The sequence below is a fragment of the Lithobates pipiens genome, unplaced genomic scaffold (assembly GCF_037356315.1).
Source record: "Lithobates pipiens isolate NorthernLeopardFrog02 unplaced genomic scaffold, aLitPip1_a1.2 Scaffold_8, whole genome shotgun sequence".
In the NCBI taxonomy this organism is placed as follows: domain Eukaryota; kingdom Metazoa; phylum Chordata; class Amphibia; order Anura; family Ranidae; genus Lithobates; species Lithobates pipiens.
The window spans coordinates 292,975,055-292,993,968 of record NW_027507903.1 but is presented as its reverse complement, the minus strand read 5'-3'; positions in this window follow the sequence as shown (position 1 = coordinate 292,993,968).

Here is an 18,914-nt window from a genome sequence, read left to right as displayed (position 1 = left end):
TAATTAGGGTGGCACTGCAGGGGGCAGGTGGGCACTGGCAGGGGGCAGGTGGGCGCTTGCATTGCTGGCCGTGATCGGGACTGATGTCCCGATCACGGCCGCCGGTGATCGGCTTTTTTTTTTTCTCCTCGCGTTGTCAGCGTGAGGAGGAATACTAGCCGATTACCGGCTCCGTTATGTCACCTGATCAGCTGTCATTGGCTGACAGCTGATCACGTGATAAGGGGTCGGGATCGACCCCTTGCACGGATCGGTGATCAGGCGAGTCTCATGGACTCGCCGATCACAGAGCGCGCCCCTCAGGGCGCACGCAGGCCGCTCGTACACGGGACGACGTCAATAGACATAGTCCCGGAAAAGGAGATCCGCGCTGTAGCCGTCAATTGACTATAGCGCGGATCTCAAGTGGTTAAAGAAAAAACCAAGGGAATTAAAAGATGAAGGATTAATGGGAAGTAAGCGAAAAGCTGACTTGACATCCGCCTTAGCTAAAATAGCTCCCTTCCCCAATATTCTCAATTTAACTAAAGCATCTTCAAAAGAAGCATATGAAACAGATGACATGCTCTCATCAATTTGGTCATTAAGGGAATCTCATGTAGGAAAAGATAAGTGATGAATTAGTCTAAAAGAATTATTTTCCTTTTTTGGCACTACACCCAAAGGGGAAATCCTGAAATTTTTAAACGGAGGGAAAGAAAAGGGGCCCGCCACCCTTCCTTCTGAGATTTCAAAATTAACCTTATCTAATACTACCTGAGGAAATTCAGATACCGATTTCAAATTCTTAACTAAAGTACAACCTTGACCCTGAAAGGAAGGCAATAAAAAACCATCCCTAAAACCTTCAATGAGAAAATGTGCCTTCAACTTGTCTGGATACACCTGAAGCCACGGGAGCATTTTTGCTATACTCACTGGTGTGTGTGCTTTTTGAAAAATTTCCAGCTTGCAAATTTGCTGCTGACATTTTCTTGAAATATTTTGAAACTGAGTGCGCTCCAGCACAAAAGGCGCATTCATGCTTGTATTTACATGAATTGGGCCATTTACACTGACTATCATTGAAGTTGAAACAAATTCCTCTTTTGTAACCTGACATGTGTTGAACTGTTGGTGCTGAAACCAGCCTTGCCACTGTTGGCCTCTGGGGCAGAAAAAGATTCAGCCAAAGGCCCACATCCTTAGCTCCCCAGTGCAATCTGGGATGAACTGATAATTTCTGACAAAATGCTTCATCATAATTAAACCACGCCACTCCACCAAAATTTTTATATGCCTCAATTATAATATCTGAATCTAAAACATTATTAATAGCTGGCTGACAAATCGACTTTTGACTGGCTAATTCCTTAGACACCTTTGTTAATAAATCCACAACACTATTCAATAAAACATTAACAGAAGGATCAGTCATACCTGTATTACCTTGTTGTAAAGCAGGCTCACTATCAGGCCCTGCTTCACTGATATTCAGCATTGACGGTTGCCTAGGAGATGCTTGACGCTGAGGAGAGGGAGACCACTCCCTCAGAGAGGTTGCTCCGCCTCCCGTACCGCTTTGACCCTGCCCACCGCTTCAGTCAATGGAGCTCTTTCGCTCAGCTGGCTGCTCCGCCTACCCGCTCCAAGCCTTCCCCCGCCCGCCTGCCCTCTGCTATGGTCCTGAGCTCTTTTATGTACAGCAGGGCGCTTCGGGGTAGGAGAATAGCTCCGGCGGGGGTTGTGCTTTCGCTTCGCCGCCCCATTCGACCGACCTGGGGTGGCGCTTCCTTGTTGACGCGACGTCTCCTCCTCCACACCTTCGGCATCCTCTTCACCCCGCAGCGACATCTCCCACCGCTGGCCGCTCTCTTCCTCTCTCCTCCGGACCCGGATAGCTGACAGGCGGTGTATCTCCCACCGGAGCCTCTTGACACGCCGCGCGGTGTAATTCTAAGCACTGGCGAATCCAGGCTTCTCTGCCGTCCTCTCCCGCCCGCTCTATCAGTCGCTGAAGAAGGCTCATCTTCTGGCCACAAAAGAGGCTGTTTGTTCAGGGAAGATTCCCAGAGAGAACACCACAGCTTTTCTTCTAAAGGCGAATGAGCCCCCTCAGCGGAACCCCCTTTTTATAACCCCAAGAAAACTGTTTTAAACCAGTTCTTCCCGGGCTTTTCACATGTCATGAAGAGAGGTCACCTGTACCCCTTCTCAAAACATGTAACTAACAGCTGTTTCCCCGCTGGCCACAGGCTCTGCGGGGGAACTTTAAACAGCTGATCCAGCCGCTCTCCCATGAGGAAAAGGGGGGGCTAGAAACTGCCCTCTCCCTTTTCCTGTCATTCCGACGGAATCTCCGACCGTGCGTACAAGGGCTAAGGCCTCCTTCACACATGCAGAGACGTTTTTCTGCACACATCCTGCAAAGGCACAAAAAGAACAATTGTTCTCTATGTGCCCTGTTCACACCACGACACTGGATTCACATGCAGATTTTTTTCTGCGTAGGAATCTGCAACAGTTTTCTGTTCAGAAAAAACCTGATGTGACACTGTGGCGTGAACAGGGCACATAACCGACACACATGAAAATTGATGTCAATGTGCATAAAAACTCAGTGAGGCTGGATTCACACCTATGCAGTTTTAGTGCTTTTTTTGCATTTTGAAGATTTACACCACAGACCGTGTTCCATAGGAAACCATGTTAAATTGACTGTAGTGCAAACCTGCAGTAGCATGTAGTGCTGGTTCCTGTGATGATAGGAGCAATTGATTTGCAATCACATAAGGCATAAAGTATGTTTTAACTTATTAAAAAATAAAAGCAGCAAAAAACATGTGGAAAGAAAATGAAAACCTCTTTTTCTGAACTGATAACCTGGAGATATTGTGTATCAAGTGCCTTCAGGGACCTTTCAAATCCAACTTTGGATTTTTGAAATTAAAATTGTAATAAAAGGCTGCAATGACTGTTTGATTTCATTAGAAGTATAACAGATTTATTTAGAGAAAATCAGAATTATGGTGGATGGGGTTAGTGTGGTTGTGGTGAGCAAACATTTTTGGGGTAACTGGCTCTCTCTAAATTACCCTAATCTTGAGCTGAAAAGTAACTTGTTATATTGCCACATTTAATCCTCGTTGCAACTATTTAAAAATACTTGCAGGCTTATTTTGTCTTTTTTTTTTAACAAAGACCATTCCATTTCAACAGTATAATACATTTATTTAGGAGCAATGGAAGTTATGAGAGAGAGTTATAGTGTGGTTGTGGAGGTCAAGCATTTGTGGGGTAATTTCTATCTCTGAATTACCCTAGTAAAGAGCTAAAAAATAAATTAGGCTATTATTATTAACTGTTAAATTAGCATTAGCAGGCTTATTTAGTCTTATTTTACTTTTATATTAGTCTTTATTCCATTTTGATCCTTTTTTTCCTAGTTGCTCTTTTAACCACTTGCTTGCTGGGTACTTAAATCCCCCTGCTGCCCAGACCAATTTTTAGCTTTCAGCGCTGACGCACTTTGAATGACAATTGCGCGGTCATGCAACACTGTACTCAAATAAAATTTTTCCACACAAATAGAGATTTGTTTTGGTGGTATTTAATCACCACTTGGGTTTTTATTTTTTGCTAAACAAACAAAAAAGACCCAAAAAAACATGTTTCATAGTTTGTTATAAAATTTTGCAAACAGGTAATTTTTCTCCTTCATTGATATTCGCTGATGAGGCTGCACTGATGGGCACCGATAAGATAACACTGATGAGGTGGCACTGATGGGCCCTGATAGGTGGCACTGATGAGTGTCACTGATGAGTGTCACTGATGGGTGACACTGATGGGTATCACTGATGGGCGTCACTGATAGATGGCACTGTTATGTGACACTGATAGGCACTGGTAAGTGCCACTGATGGGCACTGGTAGGTGGCACTGATGGGTACTGGTAGGTGGCATTGATAGGCAGCACTGGTGCTGAGGCACTGATTGGTGACATTTATAGATGGCACTGTGGGCACTGATAGGTGACCCTTTGGGCACTGATGGGTGGTACTGTGGGCACTGGTAGGTGGCACTGTTGTGCACTGGTTGTGCACTGGTAGGTGGCACTGGCAGGTGACACAGGTGGGCACACATGAATCTGCAGAGGCTCTCCATGATCAGTACTGATGTCCCTCTCACAGCCGCTGGTGATCGGCTGACAGGGTGAGGAGAAAAAATAGCCGATTATCGGCTCTGTTTACATCACATAATCAGCTGTTATTGGCTGACAGCTGATCAAGGGGTCAGGGTCGACCTCTTACGCTGATCTGTGATCAGTGAGTGTCACAGTCTCTACACTTTGCAAGTGCAGTTGCTCCAGAGCTTGGTAAATGAGGTAGAGGTTCACTTTGCAAAGAATGAAGGGAAAAGGGGGGAAAACAGTTTCTACCCCCCCTTCCCTCATGAGATTTTGGCAGCGGAGTTTCAAGTATCCCCTTAACTTAGAAATTGCTGGAAGGTGTGCTATTGGTCACCATCACCTAGTATCCAGGCAGTTTGAGAAAAGAGCGGGAAGAGTGGGAAGGCGCTCTATTGGTTACCTTTTCCTAGGTAGATCAGGTGATCTAGTATCCAGGCAGTTTGGAAAAAGAGCGGGAAGAATTTGAAAAAAAGGGGGGTTCCGAGCCCCTGAGGTTCAGTGGCCCCAGTAAACACAAGCTGTGGTGTCCCCACCCTATCCGTCATTGCTAATTATCATGTGGCAGTGTCACCTTTGTTAAGTTTTTTTGAGCCTAGGTTTTTTACTGACTAGGTCTCCTAAAGTTTATATTATCTAAGTGATTTCTGATTAAAGAATGTTTTGATGTTATGGGTAATTTTACCCCCATCAGTATGTATTCTAGCTCGAGCCATAGTGGCTATTTATTTATTCATTTATTGTTAAAGCCAATAATAATAAATGCTGTGGCCAAATGTATCCGACATTAAAAGGTACGTGGCGTTTTCCTTTCTGTTTTTGTTTTCGTTTCTGTTTTATATTCTGCTGTCTGCTGTCCCATATCCATTCACACACAAAAAGAATTAAAAAATACCAGCATTTTTGATTGCACACAGGGGTGGACTGACCATTCAGCCACTCGGCACTGCCCGAGGGCCCTGGGCCACTAGAGGGCCCCATCAGGGTTGCCAGCCTCAGTAAAACCAGGGACAGTATGTCAAAATCTGTGTTTTTTTTTTGTTTTTTTTACATCTGTCTCTGAAATGTCTCTTACTGACATCCTTTTGGTCTAAAAATTCAGAGATTATAGCTGTCCCGCCTCTGCAGTGCCTTCTCAGCCAATCGAAACATGTCTGTGTATACTGTGTGATTGTATACTTTGTGTGTGTGTTTGTGTATACTGTGTGGTCCCATAATCTCTGATTGCCCGGGGGCCCCATGATCTCCTATTGCCCGGGGACCCCATGAGTTGTCAGTCCGCCCCTGATTGCAGATGATTACTAAACTCTGGAGCAACTGAACTTGTAGAGTGCAACAGCACTTGCAAAGTAAACAGTCCGTTTTATTTGCCCACTGTCCAGTAAGAAAACAATAAAACCAGCAGATTGAAAACTGCAGCATTTTGTGTTTCTAAAGCAGAAGGGAAACCAAAGAAAATAAAACACGATTCTAAGCCCTTGTACACATGGTCGGAGAATCCGTTGGAATGTGTCCTATCGGACCGTGTTGTCGGATAATCCGACTGTGTGTGGTATGCATCGGACTGATTCCGTCGGACCCAATTTTCTAACTTGTTGGAAATATTTTCAGACAAACTGGTCTGATCGGACATACTCCGATCATGTGTAGAGAATTCCGATCAGACAAAGTGCCACGCATGCTCAGATCAAATTCCTACACCAAAGCTATTGGCTACTAGCCTGAACGTAGTCCCGTCGTAACGAAATAACGTCATCACGTTCTGAACGATCGGATTTTCCGACAACTTCGTCCGACCGTGTGTATGCAACAGTTTCGGACACAATCCGTCGGACAAAATCTGTCGGACGGACACCGTGTGTACAGGGGCTAAGAGTAATGCACAACATTAGACCATGCGACAGTTTCAAGAAGTACTACAAATGCATAGTACTACAAATTCCTTCAGAAGAAAGATATACAAAGATATACAAATGGATCAAAGAGTGCAGTAAATTGAGTCTGTAAACTTGTACTGTAAACATTGTGCTACATAGGCAGTTACATTTCTTTGCTTTCTAATTGTTGATGATCCTCTTATTACATGACTTTGATTTCAATGTGCTGTAAATGAGGTGACTGACAAAAAAATGGTTACACCTCTAAATAGAATGAGATTAAAATCACCCAGGTAGCCCTAATCCTAAGTGACAAAGACTTTTCCTTCAGGTTTTTGACTAGAGGTGCCATTATGATTATTACCTGATTCTACTGATAATGCCTCAAAGCGACTTTGTTGCTAGATGAAAAATTTCCAGAGAAGTGATGCCTATAAAGAAAAGACATAATTTATTTTTTTGTCTCGCTGCATGCATCTCTGATCTATGCTCTGTTGCAGAGTTATTGTGGCTTAAGAATTTTCAGCATTTGACATTTCTGGGTGTTTCAGATGCCTGTTCCCGTTCGGAACTCCCCACAGGACCAGGCATCTGACCCACCCAGAAGTGTGTTGCATGCAGAAGATGTTATTCTGCATGGTAACTCAAAATTGAATATCAGCAATGCAGGGAGTGGTAAGCGGGGGTAGCTTCAGGTATCTTTTTTTTTTTAATGGTGCTGTGCAAGTGCTGGAAGTAATTATAGTGTAGTAAAGTTCCTGATATCGAATACCATGTCCTATGGTATAATACAACCAGACATAAAATATTGAAGAGGAATTCACCCAGGTGTATACAAATTATTATATGAAAATCAGCAGCTACAAATACTGTCATTGCTGACTTTTAAGAAACAAATACTTACCAGCTCAAGAAGTTCATTGCTGTCTTCTCCGAAGCTGATTCTTCCCAGGGCTTTGGACCTTCAACTCCGCCATCTTCAATTTGGGAGCTGGCTGGCTTCCCAATGACTTACAGCCAGCTCCACACGACCCATGCAGGAGGCTAAGGTTCAAAATTAAGTGAGAATACAGAAGAACTTAACTGTGCCGCATATGGTGTGCCATCTTGAAAGGGGTCCATGAGTATATCATACTTAACAGTGGGGATGACCGAAAGAAGAAAAGTTAGAGAGATTGTAAAGTCAGAGATATATATATATATTCATACACACACACACAGTGACTTGCAAAAGTATTCACCTCCATGGCATTTTTCGTGTTTTGTTGCCTCACAACCTGGAATTAACATGGATTGTTTGAGGATTTGCATCATTTAATTTACAGAACATGCCCATAACGTGAAGATGTTTTTTTTTATTATTGTGAAGCAAACAACAAATAGGACAAAATAACAGAAAAAGTCAATGTGCATAACTATTCACCCCCCTAAAGTCAATACTATGTAGAGCCACCTTTTGCGGCTATCAAAGCCCCAAGTCGCTTTGGATAAATCTCTATGAGCTTGCCACATCTTACCACTGGCTTACCACCAGCTTCTTCAAGTTGGATTGTTTGTGCTTGTGAACAGCAATCTTTAAGTCCGACCACAGATTTTCTATTGGATTGAGGTCTGAGCTTTGACTTAAACCACTCAAGTGTTGCTTTAGCAGTGTGTTTAGGGTCATTGTCCTGCTGGTAGGTGAACCTCCGTCCTAGCCTCGAATCACACACACAGTGGTACAGGTTTTGCTCAAGAATATCCCTGTATTTTGCACCATCCATCTTTCCCTCAACTCTGACCAGATTCCCTGTCCTGAATACTGATGGTGTTCTTTGGGTGATGTGATGTGTTGGGTTTGCACCAGACATAACGTTTTCTTTGATGGCCAAAAAGTTCTTTATTCTTTCATTTTAATCTCATCAGACCAGAGCACCTTCCTCCATACATTTTGGGAGTGTCCCACATGCCTTTTCGCAAACTCAAAACGTGCAAATTTTTTTTTTGCTGAAAGTAATGGCTTTCTTCTGGCCACTCTGCCATAAAGCCCAACTCTATGGAGCGTATGGATTATTTTCATCCTATGTACAGATACTTCAGTCTATGCTGTGGAATTCTGCAGCTCCTCCAGGTTTACCTTAGGTCTCTGTGCTGCCTCTCTGATTAATGCACTCCTTGGCCGGTCAGTGAATTTTGGTGAGCGGCCATCTCTTGGCAGGTTTGCTGTTGTGCCATGTTCTTTCCATTTGTTTATGATAGATTTGATGGTGCTCCTAGGGATCATCAAAGATTTGGATATATTATTATAACCTAACCCTGACTTGTACTTCTCAACAACATTGTTCCTTACTTGTTTGGAGAGTTCCTTGGTTTTCATGGCAGTGTTTGGTTAGTGGTGCCTCTTGCTTAGGTGTTGCAACCTCTGGGGCATTTCAAAGAGGTTATGTAATGACAGATCATGTGATACAGGGGGACATCATTTCACTAATTATGTGACTTCTGAAGGTAATTGGTTGGCACCAGAGCTTTTTATGGGCTTCATAACAAAGGGGAACGAATACATACGCACATGCCAATTATTTATTTTTTTATTTCTGAAAAATAGTTTTATGTACCATATTTGCCGGCGTATAAGACGACTGGGCGTATAAGACGACCCCCAACATTTCCAGTTAAAATGTGTGTTTGGGATATACTCTCCGTATAAGACTACCCCTCTGGTACTGTACTGTAGATACTGCTGTACTGGTATACCGCTAGATATTTTACTGGTACTGTATGTGGTATAACAGCCACCTTACCAGCGATTTGCTGGTTGCTTTAAACAAATCATAGTCCAGTAAGCTCTCCCTGCCTGCCCAGCCCTCCCTGTCTCCAAGACTAATGCAAAACACGCCCCTTTCACTTGTCTGGCCCGCCCTTGTATCCTATTACCGTACATCTGCCTCTCAGAACTAGCACATGTGCGCCTGCTCCTCTTCGCTCCAGTCCTCAGGAGCGAAAGCTCGTCAGAGAAGAGGTATGGTAATAGGATAGAAGGGCGGGCCAGACGGGTGAAAGAGGCGTGTTTTGCCGCTGTATGTCTTTTTTTTTTTTTTTCGGCATCCCAGACGCCTGCAGCTTGTAGCTTGCATACAGGGCGGATGTCACGGCGGCTGCGGTATTTTGGAGCTCCCTCCACGGCGATCGCAGAAGTTTCCTATAAGACGACCCCCGGCGTATAAGACGACCCCCGACTTTTGAGAAGATTTTAATGGGTTAAAAAGTCGTCTTATAAGCCGGAAAATACGGTATATATTTTTCTAATTTTACTTCACCAACTTAGACTATTGAGTTTCTGATCCATTACATATAATTCCGATTAAAAAAACATTGAACTAAAGGCTGTAATGTAACAAAATATGTAAAAATGCCACTTTTGCAAGAAATGATACTTTTGAAAGGCACTGCGTGTATATATATATATATATATATATATATATATATATATATATATATATATATATATATATATAATTAAAATAGCAATATGTTATACTGTGCAATGGTTTTGCACAGATCGCCCCCAAACCTCTGCAGCACAGCGCTGAATCGAGATCAGGCTCAGGTAAGTATATAGGGGGGCTCTGAAATCATTTTTGTTTTTTACCTTAATGTAGAGAATGCATATAGAACATGAGCCTATTTGCTGTACACAGATGTATACACATTTGTCGCAGATATACAGCACACCTCAAGACAAAGCATTATTTTATTTTTTTTACTTTGCATATGTTTTTAATACAGAATACAGCTACTGTATTTATCGGCGTATAACGCGCGCCGGCGTATAACACGCACCCCAAGTTTAGGAGGGAATTTTAAGGAAAAAAACTTTTAGGAGGGACGTTTAAGGAAAAAAACTTACATTTAAAAGCCCATCAATGCAGCCTTATCATTGTCAGTGCAGCCTTGCCCCTGTGTCCATTGCAGCCTCGTCAGTGCGGTTTGCCCTAGCCAGGCTCCATTGCAGCCTCATCACTGCAGCTTTGCCCCAGTGTCCATTGTAGCCTTGTCAGTGCAGCCTTGCCCCAGTGTCCATTGCAGCCTCGTCAGTGCAGCCTTGCCCCAGCCATTGTCCATTGCAGCCTCGTCAGTGCAGCCTTGCCCCAGTTTCCATTGCAGCCTTGTCAGTGCAGCCTTGCCCCAGCCATTGTCCATTGCAGCCTCGTCAGTGCAGCCTTGTCAGTGCAGCCTTGCCCCAATGTCCATTGCAGCCTTGTCAGTGCAGCCTTGCCCCAGTGTCCATTGCAACGTTGTCATTGTTACTGGGTGGATTTAAAATTGGCAAGATTGCAGGGACTGGGCAAAGCAGAGCGAGCACTGCCAAGATCGCTGAGAGTGGGCGGAGCCGAGATACTCATAGCCGAGTGTACTCAGCTCCTCTCGGCTCCGCTCACAGTCACGCCCACACCAGCCCTATTATGGACATAGCACAGGTCCAATGACAGGACTGGGCATTACTGTGAGTGGAGCCGAGCCTAGCCGAGTACACTTGGCTATGTGTATCTAGGCTCACAATCAGCGGAGATCGGTGGGATCGACAGGGATCAACGTATAACACACACCCATGATTTTCCCCTGATTTTAAGGAGAAAAAAGTGCGTGTTATACGCCAACAAATACAGTATATAACTGACACTGGCTTACTTTGCTGGGAGGGCGTACATGGACATCCTTCTGTTATCGGACTGCCTACCCGCCCCCTGCGGTGCATGACCAGCGTGCTTTGTGAGTCCTTTGGACAGTCACAGTGACCCTTTACCATGTGATCAGCTGCGTCCAATGACAGCTGATCATGATGTAAACACAAGCTAGTTATCGGATTTTCTTTCCTCACACTGACAGCGTGAGGAGAAGAGAAGAGAGCCGATAACTGGCTTGTGGTAAAGGGGCATCTACACGGATAAATAGGGCACTGATTATCAGTGTCCTGAATATCAGTGCAATCCCACCAGTGCTACCAATCAGTGCCCACCAGTGCTTCCTTCTCAGTGTCACCTATCAGTGCTGTCTATCAATGCCCATCAGTGTCATAGGCCAGTGCCTATTAATGCTGCCTGTCAGTGCCACCGATAAGTGCTGCCTATCAGTGTCACCTATCAGTGCCCTTCAGTGCTGCCTATCAGAGCCCATTAGTACCACATATCAGTGCCCATCAGTGCTGCCTATCATTGCAGTCTCATCAATGCCCACTAGTGCCGCCTCATGAGGGACAAACAGTTCCACCTAGCGGTGCCAAACAGAGCTGCCCATCAGTGCCACCTCATCAGTGCCCACCAGTGCCGCCTCATCAGTGTCTACCAGTGCCACCTCATCAGTGTCCACCAGTGCCAGCTCATCAGTGCACATCAGTGAAGGAGAAAAATTAATTGTTTGCAAAATTTTATAACAAACTATAAAAAAATTGTTTTTTTTAAAAAATTTCGGTCTATTTTTGTTTTTTTAGCAAAAAATAATAAAACCCAGTGGTAGTTAAATACCACCAAAAGAAAGCTCTGTGTGAAACAAAGTATAAAAATGTCACATGGGTACAGTGTTGCATCACAATTGCCATTCAAAGTGTAACAGCGCTGAAAGCTGAAAATTGGCCTGGGCAGGAAGGGTAAAAGTGCCCAGTAGGCAAGTGGTTAAAGGAGACCACAGTCAACAAACAATGTGAAATAATGAACACACATAATGAACACATACTGTATGTAATATGCAACGCATTTTAAGTACATTGTCCAGGACTATGTTACATACAACATAATGCCCCTTACATAGGTTTTATTGGGTGAAATAGTGCCTCTTACATAGGTGTAAGTGGGAAAATAACGTCCCTTAGAAAGGTTTCATGGGAAAATATTGCCTTTCATTGGAGTCAGTTAGAAACAAATGCCCTTACATCAGTATCAGTGTGTAAAAAAAGCCCCTAAGCTTGCATTAATTGGGAAAATAATACCCCTTGCATTGTGTTAGTGGTAAAATAGTGTTCCCTATGTTACTGTCCATGGGAAAATATTGCCCTATTGCTATTGTCATTGTGAAAATAATGCCCCTTACACTGGTGTTAGTATTAAAAATGCCTCAGTGGAAAAATAATTCCTTCCAGGTCAAATGCCTTCTGTTGGTGTAAGTGGGAGTTTCAAAATAATGCCTCTACATCATTAGTGTCTCCCACTGCAGATCTCTTTCAGAGTGGTACCCACTCCCCTACACACGTGCAACACCAACTCCAAAAGAGTCTTCCCTTACAAATTTTATTTTCTGCTCAATAATTTGACCTATCAGAGCCAGCTGCTGGACTGCTCATCGTTTAACTTGCTCCCCACACATACCTTCACTACCTCTGCATGTAAATATTTTAAGTATTTTCATTGTAGGTAGCACTTTTTAACCAGCACTGCGTGATTTTGCAGCAGTTTGCATTTTCTGGGGGCTAGCAGTCAAAACTTTCCTATCCTGATAGGATAGTATTCCTATCCTTACGTGTTCAGGAGAGGGAGTTTGATGGAGGTTGAACCCCTCTTAACCACAGCAGCTCCTAAACTCTGGTAAAAGCCTACATGCTTTTATGGAGTTGCGTTTAGAAGCTTGGGCAAAAAAATGCCAAAAACTCCTAAACTCAAGTTTAAGAGCTATTATGTACATGAAGCCTAAAGCAAGCCCAGATTCATTTCTAGACATGTGCACACTGGAATATTTTGTTTCGGAATTTAGTTTTCGCCTGAAAACTAAATTTATTTAGTTACTCCCGAAATTTGTTTTTATTTATTTAGTTTCATAAAAAAATGCATTCGTCTGAAAATCTGAAATGATTAAGGTCGAATCTGTCATTGAAGGCTTATGGTGTCTGTCGAATGTTCTAAGAAGATTCGACGGAGCAGCTAAACTGTACGACGATGCAATCGTACATTTCTGGCTGTATGCTCCGCCTACAAGCTATAGTAGAATTCAAATTTTGTATGACACTAGTAATAATTATATTTATTAATTATTACTAGTTAACCAATATTAGAATTCTTCTATAGCCTATGGGTGGAGCATTTGACCATAAATGTCCACCCTCAGCGACTGCTTTGTCAGATCTTCATGTTGAATCTTTTCTCTCTATGTCAAATAATCTTGGACTAATAGAGTTAGGTTAGGCACAGTTGACCTTTTTTGCTATTGTCTCTATAATGTTGAATCTTTTCTCTCTATGTAAAATAATCTTGGACTAATAGAGCTAAGGTTAGGCACATTCGACCATAGGTTCGATGGACACAGATCGCTATTGTCAGCTTCATGTCGAATCTCCTATCTATATCAAACTGTTGTTCGATAGAAAATAAAGCATTTGTTTATGTCGGATATTTCAGTTTTCAGATTCTGCACGTTTGTTATCGTTTGTTAAAACGATAACGAAAATACCCGAAATGCGGACGAAAATGCATTCAGACGAAAACGAATGCACATGTTTATTCATTTCTGTGTCTATAAGAATTGTGGAGAAATGATTTTCAAAGTTCACAACACAGTCACTGAAATATTTTTTTTTTCTATGAGAGCAGATTTTGACAGCCTGCCAGCTTTCTACCAGCGGATGTTTAGGCTGTTAGAAGCTGACTGAAACCCAACCTAACCCAAAAAACAAGTTCATTGTGCATGTACGAATCACAATCACACTGTCAGTTTGTGTGTAACTTACCTTCTTTAGCTGTATATAGCAGGTTCCTGTGTCTGTGATGTCATTCCTCCTGACTGAATTTAAAAGTTCTCTGACTTCTTGTTTCCTTAATTTTCCAGTCCTCATACTCCCATGATCCTTTGTGCCTCTGTAGCTTCAGGGCAAGCTATATGAGTCACTTTTACCAGCTGTGGGAGTTGATGTGGGTGGATCCTAGGGTTACTACGGGTGTTTCTGGGCCTTCATGTGGGTGTTGAAAGGTGTAAATATGTCATACCTCCTGCACAGGAAAGTGGAAAGATAGCACTGGACCTGTAGGCCTATTTTACTGACTTTGTTATCTTAAGGTATTACTGTTGGTGTAAATTACATGGTTCCTTCTATACCCCATAGGATCTTCACGATCTCCTTGGCTTGTAGTGTGATGTAGAAAGGGTTGAAATTGAAGCTCCACACCACTACTAAGAGGTCCAGATACAACTTTATTCCATTAAAGGTCAAGGGTACAATTCAAAAGGTAGCCAACACATTTCAGGGGTCTAAGTGCCCCCTTCATCAAATCTTGACTGGCAACAAAGTGAACAAACCAGAATTAGACTGGACCTACAATGGTATTTTTTCCAGTGTGAATTCAAAGCACAGGCCTAGTCAGCAGCTTCGTGTCTTGCAGAATGCCAAAGAGTAATAGCTTACTGCAAAACTACAGAGGAAGGGCTATGGGAGGTTATTATGAAGATGTTTCCTTCATATGTATATGAATCACTTCACAGAGAGCAGGGCTCTGGGAGGGCGCGATCTAAGAAGTGGGGTTCTCCCTGTTCACACCGGTCAGCATATTTAACTGGGCAGAATTGAATTCTAATTGTGATCTATTCAATCATGCCCAGCAGCAGTACAGCCAGATTTTAGAACAAGCTGCATATGAAGGTCTTTATTTCTTAAATAACACTCTGATCTGTGAGGCGGGATTTGAAAGGTTTAGTGTGACTGATGGGATTGAATGCTAATTAGGATGTATTCAATCCCACTCACCATCAGTGCTGTGAAGGAAGTTACATCAGTTACAGAGTCTGAAAGACTACAAAGGGGAGTGGTATAGACTCTGCCGGAAGGGTAGAGTCTATCAGAAGTATATATAGAGTGTCACATGGTACAAAGCCACAACTAAACCCAGAAAAACAGGGGATCTGCAGACAACAGAGCATCATGAAACATAAATACGATTGATGCTGGGATTGATCATTCCATTCAGTTCTAGTGAAAACAAAAATTGGAATTCAGCTTTTAGGATCTTTGAAAATGAATAACTGCACTTTAACAGCAACTAGGGATCAGGGGTGGCTTGTTTAACGCCATTTTACTGCTTGTTAGCATTATGTAAATATTTTAGTGCTCATATTCAGATCATAGGTGCAATTTTAGCATTAAAAGTCAGATTTTATCCATGACTTGCATCCTGGTTTTGTTTCGTAGATATTGCTAGTAATTGTTAGACATGGGCGCTGTCAAAAAATGTGTTTTGTTTTGTTCCGTATGAAAAAAAAAATGAGAATTTTCATTAGATTCGTAAACTTGTCATTAAAATAACGAAAGTTCGTTATGATGAATTTATCATTATGAGGGGTTCCCACTATCCCTGTGCTGTGCTGACTTCCTGGGTTTTTAACTTTTAGGTTTGTTAACTTTTCGTAACAATTACAAATGTTCGTTATGATGAATTTATCATTATGTCCCTGGGCTGAGTTCCCACTTCCCGGGTCTGTACACCTGCTGTGTGTCCATTATGAGGGGTTCCCACCATCGCTCTGCTGTGCTGACTTCCTCCGATTGGTTAACAAAACACCGGTCATGTTTCTGTTAATTTGGATCTGGAATTTCGTATTTCGTATGAAATTCGTAAGCATAAAAATTTGTATTTCAGATTCGTACGAATGTACAAATTTCCGTAAAATTCGTACGAATTTTCGATTCGTACGAAACTAATCATACATGTCTAGTAATTGTTGTATTTTCTTCATTTCATTTATTGTTTCAGTTTTAGTACTTTTGAATATTTGAGTTTTTATTAAATGGTGGGATGGGTCATGGGTCATAAGTAATCATCTCAAGACAATTATAATTATTTGTTGGTAACAAGAACTACAATTACTACAATTATTGTTAGTATTTTCAGCAGGAAAATGGGAGGTTATTGTTATGCATTTGTATAGTATGATTTTGTTAGTCTTTATGAATTGATTAAAAAAGGATCTCCAGCCTTTCATGTCCCCTCCCCCTGCTGTCACCCAGCCTCTTTCAAATAAAATACTCCCCCATGCATATCATTTACCTGTAGGCATCTGGCAGGTCCAGCACAGCATGGCAGCATCCTCCTCTGTGAACCCAGGCTGCATCATGATTCCCGCCCCCTAGAGGGCTTAAAAATGACAAGCTGGGCTCACAGTAAGCAGGCACAGTTGCTCTGCCTGAAAAAGACCAATGGCACTGGACAGAGAAGGAAGATAAGGACAGGTGCTGGAGCTTGGAGAGTGCAAATATAACTTGTAATGTTTTTTATTACAGAATGGTGTGTGAAAGGGGGGGTTGGGGGTTGGGAAGAAAATAAACAGATTTATAATTAAGAAATATAGGATGGATAGCTTTTAATATGAAGGAAATTGTTTTTTTGCTTTATATACATTGTACAGAATTTGTATGTCTGTTCGTTGGGCTCCTGATATTTGCTTGTTTATTGTGCAAAAGGAGGATTTAGTTAGTTGATGACATGCATTTCCCTGTATCTCATTAGGGAATGTTGTTTGTTACAATACATTTTAGTTGAAGAACTTGGAATACAAATATGAACACAACAAAACACTAAAAAATGCATGTATTTCCATAAGTGCGATTTGTATTATGAGCAAAATAACAAAGCAGCTTGAGATTCAAATAGAACTGGTACATTAAAATGCACTGGAGTAAATAATAAAAAGAGAGAGTGAATAAAGTAAAAGAGGATTAAAAGGACAAAGTAAGGCCATGTGCACAAAGCACAAAGCAAAGTTTAGAACAAAGACAGATATAGGACCAAAATAGGTCAGGAATGAGACCAAAATTCTCTGACAGTGAGAACGTATTATTCACCTAAGCTAAGATACAGATTTTCATAGTGTATACTGAGAGAAGTGACACATTTTAGCACAGCCCGTCAGTGTCTAAATACCTACTATATGGGTACTGAATGTATATAGTCAAAAGCAAATGTGTTTGGATGTTTGTACAGCTAAACTTAAACATCTAGGCCAAGTATAGGTTGGCAAATATAAAGTAAATGAACACTCATGGCTTATGAAAAGTATATATTATATGATGGAAATGGTAAATGATGAATATAAAAATAAGTAATGTTTCATACACATAATCAATGTTTAATTATTATTATTATTATTATTATTATACAGGATTTATATAGCGCCAACAGTTTACGCAGCGCTTTACAATATAAAAGGGAGACAATACAGTTAATAAATAAAATACAAGAGGATTAAGAGGGCCCTGCTCAGAAGAGCTTACAATATAATAGGGTGGGGCAGGTGGTACAAAAGGTTGTAGCTGTGGGGAATGAGCTGATGGAAGTGGTAAAAGATTAGTTGGAGATGTGACAAGCTTCCCTGAACAGATGAGATGAGTTTTCAGGGATCGTATGATGGTTGCAAGCGTAGGGGATAGCCGGACAGGTTGAGGTAACGTGTTCCAGAGGATGGGAGAGGCTCTGGAGAAATCCTGGAGATGAGACAAGAGAGCTTGAGAGTAGGAGGTCTTCAGAAGAGCGGAGAGGACGGTGTGGGTGATATTTGGAGACAAGGTTGGTGATGTAGCTTGGGGCAGAGTTGTGAATGGCTTTGTATGTTGTGGTTAGTATTTTGAATTTAATTTGCTGGGTGATTGGGAGCCAGTGTAGGGATTGGAGGAGAGGGTTGGCAGACACTGTGCAATTGGTAAGGTGGATAAGTCTGGCAGCAGCATTCATGATAGACTGAAGAGGGGATAGCCTATGGAGAGACAGGCCAATGAGAAGGGAGTTACAATAGTCAAGGCGAGAGACAACAAGGGAGTGAATGAAGAGCTTGGAAGTTTCATTTGTTAACCACTTTGCGCCCGCCCCCATCCCTGGACGTCCTCCTGTTTACTTCCCCTCTGCGCGCTGCCGCGGGTGCGCATCGGGGAAGTTCTGTGCTGGCCATGTCTCCCGGACACAGCCAGTCACAGATCGCTGTGAACGGCCAATCACAGTGGCCGTTTACAGCGCGATCGGCGTGCCCAATGACTAAACATATGAGATCATCTCTCATCGCCGCTCTCCCTCCTCACACAGACAGCGTGTGAGGAGGGAGAGATGAACCGCTGTGAGATCTCACAGCGGTTACTGTAAAAAAAATAAAAAAATAAAAAAAGGAAAATAAAGTGCCCATCTGTCCCCACTGCCACCTGTCCCCACTGCCCCCACTGTCATCTGCCCCCACTGCCACCTGTCAGTGCCATCTGCCCCCACTGCCATCTGTCATCAGTGCCATCTGTCATCAGTGCCACCTGTCCCCAGTGCCACCTGTCATCAGTGCCATCTGTCCCCAGTGCCACCTGTCCCCAGTGTCATCTGTCCCCAGTACCACGTATAAGTGCCATCTGTCATCAGTGCCACCTGTCATCAGTGCCACCTGTCATCAGTGCCATCAGTGCCACATAGTGCCATCTGTCATCAGTGCCACGTGTCATCAGTGCCACATAGTGCCACCTGTCATCAGTGCCATATCAGTGTCACGTGTCATCAGTGCCACATATTAGTGCCATCTGTCATCAGTGCCACATATCAGTGCCATCTGTCATCAGTGCCACCTGTCAGTGTCACGTGCCATCTGTTATCAGTGTTACGTGTCATCAATGCCAGGTATCAGTGCCATCTGTCATCAGTGTCACGTGTCATCAGTGCCACATATTAGTGCCATCTGTCATCAGTGCCACGTATTAGTGCCATGTGTCATCAGTGCCACGTCGGTGTCATGTGTCATTGTCCTGGTGCTCCAGGGCCTTCAAAAGTGTAATAGGTAGTCAACAAGTTAGATGTGTAATTTATGCTCCTAGAACATGTGACGGTGCTCCCTGCATTTTGGGCCTCTCTATGTGGTCAGGCTGTAGAAAAGTCCCACACATGTGGTATTGTAAT